Consider the following 19,925-nt stretch of genomic DNA (forward strand, 5'->3'; position numbering starts at 1 on the left):
TATACAGTATTAATAAAAAAGAAAGAAAAGGGAAAGTATGGAGTTTTTTTTTTTTTTTTCAGACAAATAAGAGCTGAGGCACTTTATTTTCAACAGATCTGCATGGCAAAAAAAAAAAATCAATCACATTAATTGAAGTTGCTCAAATCAAAGGAAAATGCTATCAATTGGAAATCAGGATCCACACAAAGAAAAGAAGAGTGGAGGATACAATAAACGTGTAAGACTGAGATTTTTTTTTCATTTTAAAATTTCTTTACAAAGATCACTGAGTTTTAAAAATAATTATAACAATAATGTACTGTGGAGTTTATAACATCTGAAGTTAAAAACTATGCAACAATACCACAAAAACTGGAGACAGAATTGGAATTGAAAGTCTATTATTGGACAAAGAAGTATAATATCCTCTGAATATAAAAATATTACAAATCAAAGGTGAATTTATTGAAGATTATAGCAATCAGAAAACAATAAAATGAAAAGTTACAAGCAGAAAGTCAGTGGTAGTGATAAAATATAATCTGAAAAAAATATTGAAATAATCTTTTTGGCAGAAAAAGAAAAAGATCAAAGACCGGATGGGGCAAGTAGACAGCAACCAGCATGCTGGTGGTTATAAATCAAATAGATCAATGATTGCACTGAGTAAAATTGTCTCCGTGTTCCAATCAAAAGACGTATCTTATCAGACTGGATACCAGGCAAGGTCCAGCAAGCTGGCTACATGATAGCCAAAGTAAACGTAGAACTGCAACAGGCTAAAAGTGAACACGTAGGAACAGGCAGTCAGTCCACGCACCACCAGGACAGCTGGCCACCTGCACTAGAATGACAGAGTGAACCTTGGAGTCAGAAAACGCACCAGCGCTGAGCGGGAGAGTTCTCAAGGTAAAGAGAGGCACTCACTGAAGGACAGACAACTCCACACTTTTCTGCCTTCCATATTCATTCATTTTTCCGTCTCCCTTGATCATTACAAGAGCTGTAACCTAGTCAGTTTGTCCTGATTTGAATGGAATCACAGGGTGGTACCCACAGGCAGGAGGGCCTGGCTGTGGGAAGGTTGCTCACCAGGTGTGCCACTGGTCACACACCTTGTCCCTCTGGCTTGTCTCTCTGTCTCTGTCTCCTGGCTGAGGCAGCTTCCCTCTGTGGAGCCCCCCAGCCATGATGCTCTGCCTCACCCAGGGCCCAGAGTGATGGAACCTACTCATCATGAACTGAAATTCCTCTGCATTGTTTTGTTTGGTATTTTGGTGACAGCAATGAAAAGTTGACCAACATGGGATGTTTGTAGAAAATCTTTGAATTAAAAACAATTCTAGTAGTCATCAATAATGTAAAAATATATAACTCAATTATAAGATAATAAATTCAATTAAAAATTACGATTAAAAAATCTTAATATTTCTCAAAAGCAGAAACAGTGAGTAAACTTATGAAAAGATGTTCTCCATCATTGGTCATCCAGAAATTAATTTAATATCACAATGAGATACCCCTCCACATGCAGAAAATACTTATAAAAACATTTGCCCAAGAGAAATGAAAATATGTTCAATAAAGAATGATGCATAAATATGCATATCTTGAATAATAGCCCCAAAGCTAGAAGACAGCTAAATGTGTTAAATGGAGAGGGTGTTGACAAACGAATAAACAATTTGTGCTCATAAAAAAATTACTCACACACAGGCTCACACCTGTAATCCCAGGGACCCTGGAGGCTGAAGCAGGAGGATTGCAAGTTCAATGCCAGCCTCAGCAAACTTGGTGAGGCCCTACGAAACTTAGCAAGACCCTGTCTCATAATTTAAAATAAAAAGCACTGGAGATGTGGCTCAGTGGTTAAGTGACCCTGGCTTCAATCCATAGTACCAAAAAAAAAAAAAATTACTCTGCAAGAAAATGCTTCATGAGGGATTCCACCTCTTGGGTCCCCTTCTTCCTCAGGGAGAAGTCTTTTCTGCTGTCCTTTAATAAACTTCTAATTTCTACTCTGAAAAAAAAAAAAAAAAGAAAATGCTTCATGAGGGAACCCAGCACCAGAGTACACATTCTATGATTCCATCTGTGTGAAAGTCTACATAAGAATGCAATCCCTAGTAACTGGAAGGAGGCACAAAGGGAGTGATTGGGGTGATGGAAGTGTCTTCTCTCTTAAATTGGTAATGGTTTCACAAATTAGCAAATCACATTGAAATATTCACGTAAGCAACGAATTTTGTGTTTGTTGCTTACAATTCAATATAGTTGATTGAAAACAGTTTTTAAAGCCTGGATATGCTGCCCAACCATAAATCCAAGATCCTTTCTGATTCTCCAGAACAGGGTGACCTTCAATTGTTCATAACAAGAACAAATGAGTTGCTTTAACTTACTTCCATCTGGGTAAAGAGTTTGCCCTTTAGTGTGATTTCCACTGATTAGAAACGGCTAAGGATCTGTTTATCATGCTCCTCTTGTTATGGTCTTTTTGTTTCCTTTGAGGTACAGTAAACACTTGTATTTTAACCAGGTATTTGAACATTTTCCACTTCTTTTTTTTTTAAAGAGAAAATGTTATAGAAAAGGTAAAACATCTGCATGTAGGAATATGCATTGAAAAATTATAATTAAAGATCTGGCTCTGAAGTTATCATGCATTATCAGTGGTCAGACCAGGTATCGATGCACATTTTTCTTCATTACAGCTGCCTGTTCAAGTCTTTTTGTCTGCCTCTGTGATAGCACAGGTCTGGGGTGATTTTTCTGAAAGCTTTCCTGTTTGTGCTGCCTGTATATAGGTTTGTGATCTCTTTATCTCCACCATTTGACCCAGCTATCCCACTCCTTGGTCTATATCCAAAGGGCTTAAAATGAGCATACTATCGTGACATAGCCATACCAACGTTTATAGCAGTTACCCTTTTCTCTTGATGACCTTGGTTTCAGCAGAGCTCCTCGGGGCAGCCTGACTTCCGGAATTCTATAACTTACTTAATTTTGATCGCAGACTGCCCTGGCACTTTGCCACAATCTGGCATTGTAAGAGGTAATTTGAGGGATGGACCATGCCATATCCGACTTCCACAGAAAGTCCCCAAATGATATTCCCTCTGCCTAAGTATATGCATCATTTTTTTCTCTTTCAATAATTAAGGGAAATAAATCTGACTTTTAAAAATTAGAGCTCTGATTCCCAGTTTTGATCAATTCTAGAAGAGAATTTTCTATTTTTAAATATTTTTTTTCTATTTCTGCAGGATGCCACTTCTGTCTTTCATTTTGTTCTATTTCTCAACCATGTAAAACCTAAATGTGAGTAAACATGTCCTGGCTTAATTATCACCGGTCGTTCTCTACTTATATTCCATTCCTCAGAAAATGTATAGGAGCTAAAATTTACAGCCAGGCTTAGAAAATTACTAAATATTCTTATTATGGATCCACTCTTGGGAACTCTTATAAACTGTTTAAAACACATTTTCTTTGGAAATAGTCCAATTGAAGCTCTGTGCGGACATATTTATTGCACATCAGCACTCACAATTTGTGTAGATGAGTGAGGTTGGACTAGTTTTGTGATAAGGAAGTTGAAGGATACAATCAAAGAATAAAGAAGAAAGACTCTGGCAATAAGAAACACAGTGAAGAGAAATCAGGTTGCTCAGAGGGGACATAGGACATGACTTGCCACTTAGTCCAACTAGCCAAGGGATGTACTAGTCTCACCTGTGTTCTGCTGTGGCAGATTCCACAGTGGTCCCACATCCTTCCTACTCAAGCTGCTTTACGTGAGGTTTCGAGCTTTCTCCCTCCAAGAGGCAGAGTTTACCTCTTCACTCCTTGTGACTCCTGCTTTGATTAATATCAGGAAATAAGATAAAAGCAGAGAACTAAAACACATCTGTGCGAGGTGCATACCCTTCTCTTGATCATGGATCTTTGTAACCAGGTGAAAAAGCTCCAGCTAGCCTGTTGGATGATGAGAGAAATGTACCCGGCTGTCCCTGTTACTCTGGCCAACATCTTGTGTCATGTTAACACACACATGAGGCTGTCACACGTCATCCAGCCATCACATCATCTTGACCTAACAGCTCATCATGAGACCTAATTAAACCAGCAGAGCTCCATCGAGCTGCCCCAGACCAGAAGAACCACCCAACCAAAGTCTGAATTGCAATCTAAATAAATGATGGATGATGCTGAATCAGCAGCAGAAGCTGACCGATACAAAACGAAAAAGTCAATGATCCCAACTGACCATACAGGTCAAGTTAAGCATTTCACTGAGAAACACTCATATAATCTAAGTCCTATAACCTCTTCTCAATTTAACAAATACTTATTGTTACCTAGAAAATGTACAGTTAAATCATAAGACAGACAAGTTATAGCATTCTATTTGCATTAATATAATATGAAGTATATCCATTCTTTTACTTTTTATTCATTTTTTATTTATTTTTTTTTAATTATAAATGACAGTGGAATCTATTTTGATATATTTATACAAACATGGTATATATCTTATTCTAATTAGGACCACAGTCTTCTGGATGTACACAATGTTGAGATTAACTGCTGTTTATTCATACACGTACATAGGAAAGTTATTTCAGATTCATTCCACTGTCTTTTCTATTCCTAGCTCCCTTCTTCCCTTCATTTTTCTTTGTCCAGTCATCCGAACTTCTATTCTTCCTTTCCCCCAACCCCTTGTTGTGGGGTGGCATGCACATATCAGAGAGAACATTTGACTTTTGGTTTTCTGAGATTGGCTTATTTCACTTAGCATGATAGTCTTCAGATCCATTTACCAGTGAATGTCATAAAGTCATTTTTCTTTATGGCTGAGTAATATTCCATTGTGAATATATACCACATGTTCTTTATCCATTCATTTGTTGAAGGGCATCTATGTTGGTTCCATAGCTTAGGTATCGTGAATTCTGCTGCTATAAACATTGTTGTGGATATGTGTCACTGTAGTATGCTGTTTTTAACTCCTTTGGATATTGTGTCAAAGAGTAGTATAACTGGGTCAAATGGGGTTTCCATTCCTAGTTTTTTTGAGAAATCTCCGTACTGCTTTTCAGACTGGGTACACTAATTTGCAGTCCCACCAACAACGTATGAGTACATTTCCTGAATTGTTTTCAAATATATTCTAAAATGACTTCAAAATAACAATCTATATTAAAGATCTGCTTGAAACACTAGTGAAAATGTTCACCTGTCCCATGGCTTTGGAAGAGAGGAGGTAAATGGGTGATGTTGCTGGTCTCCCAACAGAGACATGTGTGTTTTGCCTAGAGATGGTATTCAATATGGATACAGCTGCCTCCATTATCAGGCACACTTATCTTTCATGAAAGTGGAGAAGCTGTTTAGAATGTGAGTGGTCAAGTTCAAGCAGTACAGCCTCACCATCATCCTTTGTGCCTCTTCTTGGCATCACCAGAGGGAAGCTGGAAATGCCAATTGTCAGAACCTCTTCTCTCTCTCCATTTCAGCCAGGGCAAGCCACTAGAAAGATATTTGGAAACAGCAAGAAAGAAAAGCTCTCTGCCCACTTCAGCTGCAGGAAGGCCTTGACACCCATGTTGGATTCCTTGGACACCCATGTTGGATTCCTTGACACCCTGAAGTCCTCCCTGGGGAGAAACAACAGAGACCACATCTACCCTTCCCATGCAGAATGGCCTCACTTGGCTTCCAGGGAACCATCCACGTGGGTCCTGGGCTCAGCTGGAATCCTGGACCACAGCTCCCTCTAAGCCTGGTAATTCTGAATTTCTTAAAAAGCACACTCTGACCTTCACCCCCGAAATCTTTCTAATGATTGTATGAGTTTATAATTTTATATGTCAAATTTATGTCCAATAAAATTACCTAGTATGTTTTTCTTCATGAAATGTTTCAACTCATGTTTTTTGTTACTGTAACTGTTTCAGGGAAATGGAATCTTTAGAAGAATATAGGAATCAATCTTCCTACCTGCTTAGAACCAAAGAACAACCACACAGAAATGGATGGCAACCTACTTATAATGTCACGGCCTATGTTACCTCCACGTTTCCCTACAAGGCAGAGCGTACTGAAGGCAAGTGACAGAGAGATCAAGTTGCTCATGATAGACTGCTATAAAGTGACCACTAAGTGGGCCGCTTCTAGCTGCTCTCAAGAGCTCAGAAAACAGGTAGTGCCATAGCTGCTTGAAAATGTGTGTGAGCTACTGATTCTCACCTAGACTGGTTTCAGGGCTCACACAGATAAGAAATATGACAATTTCAGGAGCAAGAAAATTCAGAGGTGATTATGCAAGTGAGAAAAAAATGCATTTTTTTCTTTTTTTTTTTTTTTTATGTGTGTGTGTGTGTGTACAGGGATTGAACTCAGAAGGCCTTTACCACTGAACCACATTCCCAGACTTTTTAAAATTTCTTTATTTTGAGACAGGGTCTCACTAAGTTGTTCCCTAATTAGCTGAGGCTTGCCTTAAACATGAGATCCTCCTGCCCCAGCCTCCTGAGTTGCTAGGATTACAGGCATATGCCACCATATCCCAGTACAGCTTTTGAAAATATAAGATTAACCAACCTCTAACTCCAACGAGGCAGCAGCAGATCTAGATTTATATTTTGCCTTTGATACTAACAGTGGGTATACGAACTTGAGGTTATTACTTAATATTCCTGTGACTACTTTTAAAAAGTACAGAGACAAAGGTAGGCGGGTCCTTCTTTGAACTCAGAAAGAGAACTTCAAAGGGATCGAAGAAGCATCCCCAGCCATGAGTTCCAACCGGAATGGCACTACCAAGTGTTCCCCAGAGGGCAGATTGCACTTCTCACACTCGTGACCACCCTTCCCTTCTGGCTTGCCACTCCTGACAGATTAATCCTCTAGGAGCGTAAAGCCTCTAAATCATTTCTCTCTTCAAAACACACAATGGTTTTCTGCTGAGCACAAAATAGGCCGTAACTCTGCATCCTGGTGTTTAAGGTTTAAAAGATGGAAATTACTGGATTGAGGCATTATTATCCAAACTAGCTTTGGAATATAGCCACATATTAATTGGTTCTCTCAATAATCTATTTAATCACTCAAAATACATTCATTGAATGTCTCCAATGTGTCAGTTACTGTGTGAAATACTAGGGAACAGAGTCAATGAAGCACAGTCTCTGCCTTCAAAGACTGGCCTCCAGGTGAGCATGGAGGGCAGAAATACAGGGGGAAGCCATCCCACAGGGTGACCGTTGTTATGACGTAGGTGTGCACAGGAAGTGACAGGAGACAAATGGAGAATATCTAGCAAACCACAGCAGCATGTGAGAGGGAGCCTGGCCAGGGCCAGAGGTTTGAGGTACAGAAAGGGGGCACCAGTAACCCCAGCTACTCAGGAGGCTGAGACAAAGACGGCAAGTTTGAGGCCAACCTGCCCAACTTAGCAAGACCCTGTCTCAAAAGAAAACAAAACTAAAAGGGCAGTGGTAGATTGCTTGCTGAGCATGTATGAGACGCTGAGTTCAATTTCCAGTACAGAAAAAAAAAAGAAAGAAATAAAAAGAAAACAGCAGGGAGCAGGGTGTCAGGTGGGAAGCTGGATATTTCTGAGCAGCTAGGTTATGACATTTGTAAAACACAGAGGCCGGAGGATTCTGGAATGTTTGAGAACGACTTCATCGTGGCTAGAATTCAGGACACTAAAGGGACCTGATAAGAGGAGAAACCCAGGAACACTCTCAGATATACAACATAAAGGCTGCAGCGTGTACGTTGGGTGTCTGAACTCGGTGGTGAAGGTAACAACCAACCATGCCATGGCCCCAGCACACAAGCGCTCGTCGGGCTCCTGACACCAAAATATTCCATAGCAATATGGAAATTAATCTCAGGAGAGGGATGCTGAAGAAAGATGGAGAAATTGAGATGCTTTCAACTATAGGAAAGAAACTAAGTCTTGACAATTCCACTAAGGATGGAAGAAAGAGGGCTACCTTTCCCTTAGCCCTGGCTCTCGGCAGCCACTGGACCCCTGCACTGCTGATGGCTTGGGTGCCAAGTAGCTGCTCAGTCCACTCCACTCCAGAGGACACAAGTGCATCTTTTGTGACTCCCCACTCCTTTCACTACCAAAGTCCCTAAGCCTTAACATATATCATCTGCACCGCATTCCTGCCAAGCTTTAACAGGTAATAAAGGAGGACCGGTGCGATTTATAGGACTAACATAGACTGCTTAGGCACTCCCATTGCAAGCCTCAAATCATCTGACCCCTCCTCCTGCCTACTGAATTGTGTTATGAGCAAGCTGTGGTACAGTATCTCAGAACACTAATCCCTATCCCCACATCAGTCGTGAAAATATTAAATTGAGAAAAAGGTTGGTTTGGGGGTGAGTAGAAGAAATCACTCAGTTAGAAAGACAGCAGCAATTGAAGGAACCCAAAACTTTGAGTTATTTAATTCCTTAGAGGAATAAGAAGACCATCTGTAACTTTTAAAAATAAAAAGCATTTTGAACCCATCACTCAAATACCATAGCAAGTCGTACACTAAGTTTAGCAAAAGTAATTAATTAAGAAATCTGTTAGATGTTGGAAGCTTATTTTGAAATAATATCATTATTTTATTATTCTTAAAGGATATTGGGAATCTGAAGTCCATTTAGAAGTAGGAATATATATATATATATATATATATATATATATATATATATATACTTATGTGTGTGTAGACATATATGTATATGTGCACACACACACACATACACACACACATACACACATACACACACATACCCATCAATTCAGTACTTTACCAGATAGGACTGGTATTTGAAAATGTGTAATCTTGTATTGCAGTTGCATCTAAGGAACTAAGGAGATACAACTAAGGATTTCTGAAACCTCAAGTAAAAAGCACAGGTAGACTGGGCTTAGTGACCCAAAGCTGTAATCCCAGCTACTCAGGAGGTTGAGGCAGGAGGATCATGAGTTCAAAGCTAGCTTCAGCAACTTAGCAAGTCCCTAAGCAACTCGGAAGACCCTGTCTCTAAATATATTTATTACAAAGGGCTGAGGATTTGGTTCAGTGGCTTAACGCCCCTGGGTTTACTCCCTGGTACTAAAAAGAATGAAACACGAAAGTGTACCAATAAAGAAAAATAAAATAAAAAACACAAGTACCAGAGAGGTCATGAACTTCAACTCTTTGTCACCTTTCCACATGGAATGTATAATTTTATTCTGAACAACAAAACTTTCCCTCCATATTTTCTTGTCATCAACAGTGATCTAAGTGCACGTGCACTCTAATCAACATAAGTGGTGAGAACATCAAATATGTGGGCTAGAGTCACCTGTGCCTGAGGGCATGGCACTTGGGTAAGTCCATGACAGGTGGCTGGACCAAGGATAGAGCATTTGTACACTTCCAGGTTAAGACTGGAGGGGTATTCCTCTGATAAAGACAGGCACAGGAAAATGGTGCAGACGTCAGATAGGCACCTTTTCCACGTCAGAGCTTTAAGCACGAGTCACTCTCCACACTCCCAACTATGGATCTAACTTAGAACTTTGCATTTTGTTTGATAATATGTCTCCTTTCACTTTTTTATATTTTCGTTTCTGAAAAGCATATCAGAATCAGATAGAGGTTGGCAAACTTCCCTGGACAGTTAGCAGGACTCTGCTCAGTCTCCCTTCTACCTGTCTCAGGTATACGATCAGATCATTTGCCTTATATAATAGACAGAATGGGCACTCGTAACTGTGAGTTGAATAAATGTATCAATTAACACATTAAGTAATTAAATTTTTGGCAAAGTGAGAAAGTGTAAAAATGTAAATGAAAATAAGATAGAAAGATAGTTATTTCATTCCAAGAAGACCCTTCAGCAGTTCATGGGGTCAACTTGAAGACTTATCCTACACATAAGTTCTAAAATGCATTGACTGATTTCCTCAAAGCTGATCATAGAGTCTGGAGTCTCAGATTATGGATATAGTATGTAATATCCTTGTGATTTCTGCCATCTTTGGCTAGTCCTGTTGGGGAAGAGCCTCTTTTACAGAATGGTTTTTCCAGTCTTTGTCCAAAATTTCACTTATATGCTTCTTTGAGTCTAAAAGACTCACTAAATGATCATCACAGACATGGTCACTCACGGCAGAGTTCCCGATGGCAGAAGTTCCTTCCACTCTCCAGATGTTTTTGAGTGAGTTTATAGTTCACCTTTCCCATAAGACATTCCCATGAGAGGGAGGGCGTCCTAGACTTTGGGTCTTTGAGACACAAAGATGGCCACTGTGGGACTATCCAGCTTCTACTCATGTAAGCCAAACTAATAAATCCCCTTTTTATAATTATATATAATACCCACATATACGATGGTCTTGGTGATTCTGTTCCTCTATAGACCCTGATATACCAATCATTATCATTAACTCTAAAAATTTTAAAAGCCACGTTATCTTCACGGTGACTCCCTAGAATGATTGTATCTGATACTCAGCACCTTCCTGCACACATGCCATGGCTTCCTGGCCCCTCTAAGGGGAGATGAAGCTCTCACAAGGCTCTAAATGAAACACCTAATGGCAGAGCCGGTCTGCTGGCTGCTGTCCAGTGCTCCTGCTCTTCAGCATGTTTTTGCCATCACCCAAGGAAGAAAAGCACCTCATCTCCCGAATGGTCCGTGGACATCTGGGAGGCTGAAAGCACTGCAGAAAGCCTGGAAGAAGCACAGCAGAAGCCCCAGAATGAGATAGAATAGGCCCATGTCCACAGCAGGGAGGGCCACTGCAGATCCTCTAACTGATCATTTGTGCACATTTTCCTCAAGGGCAACTCATTGCTCAAGTGGAGGCCTCCTGCCGGGGTCACAGGTGATCCAAAATGAACATCTTTAATGAGACTGACCCCCTGGTGGGAACACCAGACAGCAATGGAGCCAAAGCAGGAAAATACTGCATGCATGTGAACTCTCAATTCTCAGAGCATCCCAGTGTGGCAGTCCTGTCAGAGTCTCCTTCTCTAGATGAGGAAACAAGAACAAAAAACTAAGCACGTGCTCAACATCATATATTGTGTAATTGGCAGAGTCCCGCAGAATTCTTCCACTCGCTTCTTTTATTTCTGAAAAAAAAAAAAAAAAAAAACCCTCCAAATAGAATCACAGCTGCAAGATGCTATGTATTGGGTTTGTGTGATTCAGAATTTGCCATCACAATTGTTCACTCTAGTTTTGTTTGTTTGGTTTTTAATTTTATGGGTTTTTCAAACATAGCCTGATGGTGTCTAGGAAAAGAATTCCTAGAGTGTTTTTTTTTACTATGTTCAATAAGCATTATAAGTAAAAAAAAATTAAATGTTAAAATTTTTAATTTATTATAATTGAAATCTCTACTTATTAAACAAAATATTACAAAAGTAGGTATTGCAAGACTAAGTTCCTCTGACACTCTCATGTGCTTTGTCCAAGGTCCTTAACAACACTGAAGCGGACTGAGTTCAGAACTTTGGGGTGCTCATGCGTGTCTCAGGAGCTAACTCTTACTTGGATATGAAAGGTCCATGTCTAAGCTGCTGAGACTGTCATGTGTACCAGATTTCCTCACTGGGCTAACGCAGTGCTTTGGAGGGTCTGAGTTTATTAATGCTTCAGTTACAAGTAAGGAAATACAAAGATAAAGGAACCCAACGTGGCCAGGCCCTGAGGAAGGCACGGCCCAGAGAAAGTGGTGAAAGGAGAGTCGAAGTGCGTGTCCCGGGAGAAAGCTCCTCCACATTTTGAAGATTTGTAAGTGACTCTGAAAATCAAATTGTGACTTTGAAGTTGAGAAGGAATTTTTAATTTGACAGCAACTGTAGCAAGTGATGGAGGTCAGAGAGCCCAGGTTTGAGCAGGGGACAGGAACAGGTAGAATGGGCATCAGAGGTAGAGAAGCAATCAGGAATCAAACTGTCAACCCAACTAAACAATTTGGGAAGTGCGGAGACCCAAGTTAGACACAGACTGTGAAGAAGGAGTTATCAAAGAGAAGCTATGGATTTTTTTTTTCAGGCCTTCTTTTTTGAAAAAAAAAAATTTAGTTGTAGATGGACACAATACCTTTATTTATTTATTTTTGGCGCCGTGCTGAGGATCGAACCCAGTGCCTCACACTTGCAAGGCAAGTGCTCTACCACTGAGCTCCAACCCCTGCCCTCAGGCCTTCTTTTTGATAATTCCTTCTTGAGATGTGTACAGGTAAATAAAAACTATTAAAGCCTTACATGACTGTCACCCCTATTAGACCTATTTTAGGTATACTTCTGCTACTTTTTTAACCTCTTAATAAAGTTTGTATCTTCCAGACTGCAGTACTTGCATTGGTAAGATGAAGGTAAGGCAAAGATCCCAACCCATATCAACTGAGATACAGGTGATCAGGCAGGCAGAGGCTTCATTTCCCTGGCTAAGCAAGGTCATTGCTCCTTGCCAGCTTGAGCAGCCATGAAAGATGGATCTTTTCCCTTCATCAATCCTTAGGAATAAGAGATTGCAAGTCTTGGGGGCTGGGAAATGAGATAGGAACTTGGGAAAACAGAAAAAGAAAGATAGTAGACTGAGTCTCAAAAGAGAAGCTCTTGTAAGTCATTGGAATGCAGAAATGGATCTTGGAAATGCAAAGCAAGCATTCCTCAGCAACCCAGTCCAAGTCCTTACCCTCCACCCATGGCCAGTGCCCTGGACCCATGTCTTTGCATGCAAAATGTAATGTGTTAATACGTAGGCAAAGGGAAAAAGAAGAACTTTCAGATAGAGCCCCTATGGCAGGTTTAAACTTGCTGGAACAATTGGATCCTATTGAACTTAATTCTTCCCTATAGGTTAGAGAACGCAGCACTCTATAGTTATATAAATTATAACTAACATTCATCTAAAGAAAATTTGTTTGAAACATGTGAGATCATAAGTATTAATTGATGGGTAAAGATGTTATGTTGCAAGGCATTGAGAAAATTATATAAACTACCTGAAGAGATAAGGTTAGGGGGAAAAAAGACCTTGGTGAAGCAGCATCAATTTGAGGGAAAGTAACAGAACATATAATATATTCAGGTGAAAATAGAATCCACATTAAGAGTGATATCAGTTGTAATGTCTTCTTAAACATCTTTTACCTCAGGATTTCTCCCTTATTCCTGCTTTTCTAGGAGGTTGCATCATGGATGAATGTTGACCTTTTTCAAATAGTTTTTTTTTTCTGCATCAATTGAGAAAATCATATTGCTTTTTCCTTTATTCTGTTAACATGATGAATTATATTAAATCTCAAAATTCAAACCAACCTTGCATTCCTGTAATAAGCCCTTCTGATCTTGTTTTATTATCTGATATATATGACTTAGATTTATCATTTTATTGAACTTTTAAAGCCATATTTGTAAAGAATATTTGCCTTTTGTGTATCCACTCCCTTTTGTTCCTTTTATTTCACAATGTCCATGCAGCATTTTATCATCAGTGAAAAGAGACTCCTAGTATGAATCAAAGGTTTTCATTGTTCTCCATTTTCTGAGTTTTTGAAAAGATAGAACAGTTTTTCTTCCTCAGAGGTTTGATAGAATTCACCTGCTAAGCCATCTGAACCTCAGAATTTTTTGTACAAACATTTTCTTTGTGGATTATCAATTGATGTATTTCTACATTAATACAATTGAACTTAAGTTTTTCATTTTATTATTAGTTATTCATGATTTAGTTCCTGTGTTTTCCCTCCTTTCAGAGTTTGGAATTGAACACTTTTACAATTTCATTTTAATTTATCTACTTTTTAAACTATACTTTTTATATGTTGATTATTGCTCTAGTATGTAATATGCATATTAATATCTATAATATGTGACATTATTTATTTCCTACTCCAGAGTCAGATTATAGTTAACATTGTAACACTTTCTGCAAAACATAGAAACTTTTCAATCATATATGTCACACAGGTCCAATCTCCTCCATTATATCATAGTTGAAAAATATTATGAGGTTCCTGGTAGGCATAAGCTTGAGAAATAAAGAATACATTGTGTATATGTTACTGTATCGATTTTCAGAGAATTGGTGGTAATTCCTCCATTTGACAGATTCGGGGAGGTAAGCTGATTTGCCCAACACAATGTGGTTAGCTACTTGTTGTTGATGACTCTGAATCCAACCATTACCAAGGTTTAATATTTGATAAAATGCTACAGAAGCAGTATCTCCTCTGTCATAATAGGAAGTGAAGAATAAATAAGAATTCGAACTGTCCAGAGGTGGAGAGAACAGTAAAACAAGGACTACATCTGCCCACTTGAATGTGAGTTCAGGAATCACATCTAAACATGCTCTCAGGGAAGAGAATGGGCTCTTTTGCATGGCATGTTGTGGTGAATCCGTTTATTTTATGATGTTTTTGCTTCTCTTTTGTCCTCAACAACAATATGAACAGTGCATTATATGGGACTACAAAACATACTTGACCATGATAGAGTATCATAGAAGAAATTGGAATGATTGTACCTATGTTTTTATGGTTCTCAGAAGATCAAACCTTTGCTTAAATTGTTTCCAGGTACTTTGAACAAACAAGGCAGACAGTTTTTACAACCTGTTCTTTCTTTTTCCTTTGCCCGTTATTCATAGTTCACAAAATTGTCACAATAAAACAACAGGGAATATAGATGGTGCCAACTTTCTTTTGCACCTGTGGAAGTGGAATGTATTATTGAAGAAGCAGGGATACGAAGAAGCAGAATGGATCACGGGGAGCACTCTGTCAAGAAGCAAAGTTTCCAATTGGGTTGCAGCAGCTCCTGAAGGTAGGTTTCCAATAAAGATTGCAGGCATCCAGAATTTTTCTCTCAAGCCTTAGCTCACATACACCCAAGAGGAGTTCTCTGCTTTGCCAGGGAATGGTTGACCAATTTTTTTCCCAGAGAAAATCAGGGGATTTCAACACTCTCTACAGACCATAACTACACCTGTTGAGCAGTGTCTAAATCCTAGCCTTGGAGAGGAAATCCTCATTTCCTTCTAAGTTTGTTCTTCTCACATTTTTTCACTCAACTATGAAATAGTTCCCTGTGCCTCTTTAAAGCATCTTCTTTATAGTTAACAATAATAATACTTTATATTAAATTTCTCAGTTCCAATTACTCTGTAGTTTCTTTCTCTTGATTGGACTCTGACTGATTCAGAGCCGCAGAACTAAGATTAGCAAATCAGTCTTGATTAAAGCCAGTGACTGCCAGGCTATTTACAGAAAAGTATTATAGGAAAAAAAATTCAGAGTATAAAATTAATTCAAGAAGGAGAAGACAAGCAGTCAAAATTTGAGGCTCTTAGAACGTAGCCCAAGACTGTAAAATGATCAGGGGAAAAAAAAAACAAAAAAAACCCTTCAATCAAGTTCAGAATTACAGTTGATGTAGTTAAGTCTCAGAAAATTGAAGATGCGTTCTCAATTATCAAGGTTTTTTCCCCGACCAATGCAATAGGATTTCCTATATTTACCAATGACAGACATAAATAATTACCAGTTAACAATCAGAAAATAAAATTGTCTGGCATGAAAATAAAATGGAATTAAGTGTTTTGTACCATGGTTGGAACACAAGTATACAATGATGTAGAGATCTTTAGCAATAGAGAAGATCCAAACCAGCTCTGGCTATCTGCGAACCAATCATGGAACTCAACAATGTAGTATGAACTTCTTATGTTTTTTATTGTTATCTATTTATTTTTTATTATGAAGCAGATAGCTTCTCCAAACCTGTTATAATCATGCAAATTATCTGCCTTTTTTGATATGGAAGCACTCTTGTGATTTCAGAAAGACTAAGAATCCAGTCACAGTCCAGGTCCCCTACTGCCAAGAGTAGAAGTTAAGATTCTGTAGTTATAAATAATGATGGGTGACCTCTGAAGGCAGGGACACCTGAGGATATTCACAGTAAGAAATTACACATCTGTCTCTTGGAAACACTACTGGAGCTGGTTTTAAAGTCAACTGAAGGACAGAAATATAGATTTCAGCCTGTGGATTTGTAACGTGGCAACTTTCTGAGCTTCATTTGAAGTAAAATAAATGAATGCCAGCAGATTAAGCACACTGAGAAAATAAGCAAACAGATTTTTATGGCTTCCTTCTACCTTGAGGAAAATACACTTGCATTTCCTTCTCAAAACTTTATTTTTTAATTTTTTAGAGATGTGTCCTTCACTGTCATCAATTTCCACAAGAATATTCGGAAGGGGCTTGATAATGCCCTTTCATATGTGATTTCTTGGAGTCATTCATGTGCATGCCTGGTAGAGGTGAATGCTGAAAATGTTGGAAGCACTGATTTCTGTCATAGAGCCACTCTCCCCTTAACCAATTTCATTCTGAACAAATGTTCAAACCCTTGTCACTGGAGCCATCAGGTGATCAAAAATATCCCAGATGTTGAGCTTCCAGTTAATAACTCCATGGGGTATAAATTTTGTCACAATATCAACTGGGAGGATTCTTTTTATTATCTCCTTTATTTCTTTTTCACATACAGACATTTGATGGGAAAAAAAAATTAACCTGAGTGTCAAGAGACCTGGGATCACATTTTGTCTCTGTTGCTTCTGCAATCTGTGACCGTGGGGTCCCCTTACCTCTCTGGGCCTCAGTTGCCTCAATTAAATGTCTGCACAGTGATGACAGTAATGCTATCTTCACATCATTATAGTGAAAAAGGCTTTGGAAAGCACTTTTTAGCCAAGAAAACCAATCCAAATCCAATTGCATAAGACTTATTATGCAAGGAGGAAAGGTATCTGGAGAGAGAGAGAGAGAGAGAGAGAGAGAGAGCAGAAACTCTACAAGTTCACACATCAGTGGCTCCCAGTCTCTCCTCACACTCAGGTAGCAGCAGGATCAACTAGGGGTAGCAGACAGGGTGGAAGGGTGCTTTTTTTGCTGCAGATGGACCACTGCCCATCTTCAGGGAGGTTTGGTCCTCACAAGGGTGACTTGGACAACTCACGTGGTGGTAGCTTCAGAGGCTGCACCACCTGCCCAGTGTGTGTCATTCAGACACTGGCTAGAAGGCATGGGGTCTCCCTAGAGTCGGCCTTCCTGCCAGATATGCCCACCCTTTATTGTTTCTAACTGCAACGCAGGTCTGTGTCCACTCAGAACATCATACCAGCCCCCGCTTCTTCCCTGACACCCGGCTCCGTCTTTCTTTGTGGAGAATTCCTCTGTGACACCCTTCCACACACATATACGTGTGCAATTCAGTCTTTACAAAATTGCCAAAGAGCAAAAGAGAAAGATGGACACACACACAGAGTGGGCCACAATAATCCAGAGATCACAAGCAGAAAGGACAAAGTCCAGGTACAAGAATAAAGAAATACCCATAATTTCATATGTTATAACACAGTGAAATGAGCAGAGCCTTTGACTCAGAAAACATTTCATTATATCCTTCACAGCAGTGCTCCGCTGGATGAGTTAATTAACTTACAGAGCTGGCTAACTCATCTGTAAAATGGAGATGATAATGCATGCTATCAGGTAATTTGGGGGATTAAATAAGATATTTTACAAAGTATCTAGGATAGTTCCTGACATTGACAAACTGCTCATAAATACTGAACCCTTCTCCTGTTTTGTTTTTTTTTTTATTCAAAGAAACCTGTATTCTGTAACAGGTAAGTAAAAATATCCTGCTATAATGCAAGTGATAGGTTATTATATCATAAGAACAAAGTATTATGAGAATAGAAAAACGAGGGCCTTGAAAAATGAAGTCTCAGTGGTGAGAGAGAAGTGTGACATCTGGTGAAGGGAATAGAATGAGTGAAAGCCTTAGGCAAGGCCAGCAGCACTGAGAGGGTCCTGATGGAGATTTGGGTTGACTTGGAGTGGGATAGGGATTGGCTTGGGAGTGGGGTTAAGAGACTGGCTTGCAAATGCACACAGTTCTACAGGCTTGGGATCCTCTATAAAGGACCTCAAATGCACCATGGAGACATGGAAAGGCAAAATCAAAAATATGCATGTCCAGAGGTTATGAAACAAGACACACAAAAGATAAATAGCTTCAAACTCCCCGTTTTTCTGTGTTCTAATCACTGAATCTTTGGCTTGTGACCTCTATGATTAATCTTTAATATAGTCTTGGTGATTCATGCATGAATTATGCATTTCCTTCTTTTCCTTTTCATTCTAGCATAATCACTTGACTAAAATTCACTTCTCAGATTTTACCATACCATGATTTGTCTAAAAAATTGTCATTTTTTTTCCCCTCATTTAAACCAGCCCCATAGAGTTCGGTATATAAAAATTCTTTTATTTTTAGGACCTGGTAAAAAGTAAAACTGATTGAATATAACACAAATACAACTTTATATTTTGTAACTTTTGTCGTAAAAAATATATTCAGCAAGGAAATTCTTCACTTGTCTGATATAAAAATTCAGGTGCTTCCACAAATTTTCTGATTACTCACAGATAATACACAGGTTTCATGGTCATTTTTAATGTCAGCACAATAGTAATTATGTGAAAAAGCTAATCTCTTCTAATTACAATTAATGACTGGCAGTTTAATGAATGTTTACCTGATAAAGATGGAAGGGAATTTTTTTTTTAATCTTCTTTCTTTATTTCTCAACTTTCCAGCTGCTAAGGCTGAACCTCCTGAGGTTACAAAGTCAGACACAAACAGGGTGAGGAAAGCCAAGTCCCCGGTGTCATATAGGACCTCATGGTCTCAAGGCCTGGCTCCTTCGCAGTCTACCATTTCTCCGGTAGATTCTTGGCTGGGCCTCTTGGAGGATCCTTTCCTGGGCATCTTTGTTAGCCCTAAAGTATGAGTTCTGGAAACTCCTGGCTGTGGAGGTTTCTTCTGCCTCTGCTCTCGTGAAATTGTACTGAGAGTTCACTGGGTAAATCATGTGAATGGAAGCCCTTTGGGAAAGAGAGGAAGTAGAAGAATAATCCAAGAGGGTGTCAAGATGGATAGAAGGGAGGCCTGAAGTTGAAGACCAGCTGGAAGACAGCTGGGAAATACAAAGAACTGATGACCATCTATGGAGGATGCCCTGCATCTCGGGTGTTCTGTTGAGATCTTAATACTATTACCCATTGAAAATCATGCAAGAAGTGAAGGAAGTGCTCGCTTCGGCAGCACATATACTAAAATTGGAACGATACAGAGAAGATTAGCATGGCCCCTGCGCAAGGATGACACGCAAATTCGTGAAGCGTTCCATATTTTTCAGACACTAGTATGGCAATTTGTAAATCAATGGATGTGTAACTGATGTGAATCTGCAATCTGTGTATGGGGTGAAGGTGGGAGTTCATAACCCACTTGAATCAAAGTGTGGAATATGATATGTCAAGAAATTTGTAATGTTTTGAACAACCCACAATAAAAAATTAAAAAAAAAAAAAAGAAGTGAAGGAAAACAGATTTTAAACAGGGGCATTACTCGCCAGATTTTTTCTTCTTAGCCAAAATAACGTGGTATTTCTAAAATACGAGTTGGATCATTTTATTTCTGTGTTTGGAGTTCTCTATGCTCATAAAAACTCAGCCTTCTTGTAATGACACAGAAATTCATGATCAATTCACTCCAGAACATAGAACGAGACATCATCTATGATGGCTAAGTCTACTCATGATTTTAAAAAAAGAATTAAAAGAATAAATCACTTTAAGTGAACAATAAACTATTAACTCTCTTTATGGTTAACTTGTCTTCCTGTTATTCTCTCTCCATGACATTCCCTTCACCCACTGTATTCCATCCTACCTGCACAATTCCAGTTTTTCCTCTGCGATATAAATTAGACTACTCCTAAATGCATGCATCGAGTTCTGAAGACCACACTGATTAAGTTTCCT

At 39.0% G+C, this 19,925-nt stretch overlaps 1 long non-coding RNA gene and 1 other non-coding gene across 3 annotated transcripts; both read left to right on the forward strand.

Annotated features, from left to right (window-relative positions):
• The first annotated feature begins 760 nt into the window (after positions 1-760).
• LOC124090616 (uncharacterized) lies at positions 761-19,762 on the forward strand. Of its 2 annotated transcripts, XR_006851177.2 has the most exons (5): positions 761-891; positions 5,505-5,773; positions 5,946-14,341; positions 14,668-14,843; positions 18,695-19,762. It is a non-coding gene; the product is annotated as an uncharacterized LOC124090616 (long non-coding RNA). The 2 variants fall into 2 exon arrangements; XR_006851175.2 differs by lacking the exons at positions 5,946-14,341; positions 14,668-14,843; positions 18,695-19,762 and having other exon boundaries at positions 5,505-5,906.
• LOC124090888 (U6 spliceosomal RNA) lies at positions 19,187-19,293 on the forward strand. The gene has a single exon (XR_006851272.1). It is a non-coding gene; the product is annotated as a U6 spliceosomal RNA (small nuclear RNA).
• Positions 19,763-19,925: the final 163 nt, after the last annotated feature.

Source organism: Marmota monax, unplaced genomic scaffold (assembly GCF_021218885.2).
Source record: "Marmota monax isolate L192 unplaced genomic scaffold, Marmota_monax_Labrador192_F-V1.1 WCK01_AAM20220418_F8-fsc00010, whole genome shotgun sequence".
Taxonomy (NCBI): Eukaryota; Metazoa; Chordata; class Mammalia; order Rodentia; family Sciuridae; genus Marmota; species Marmota monax.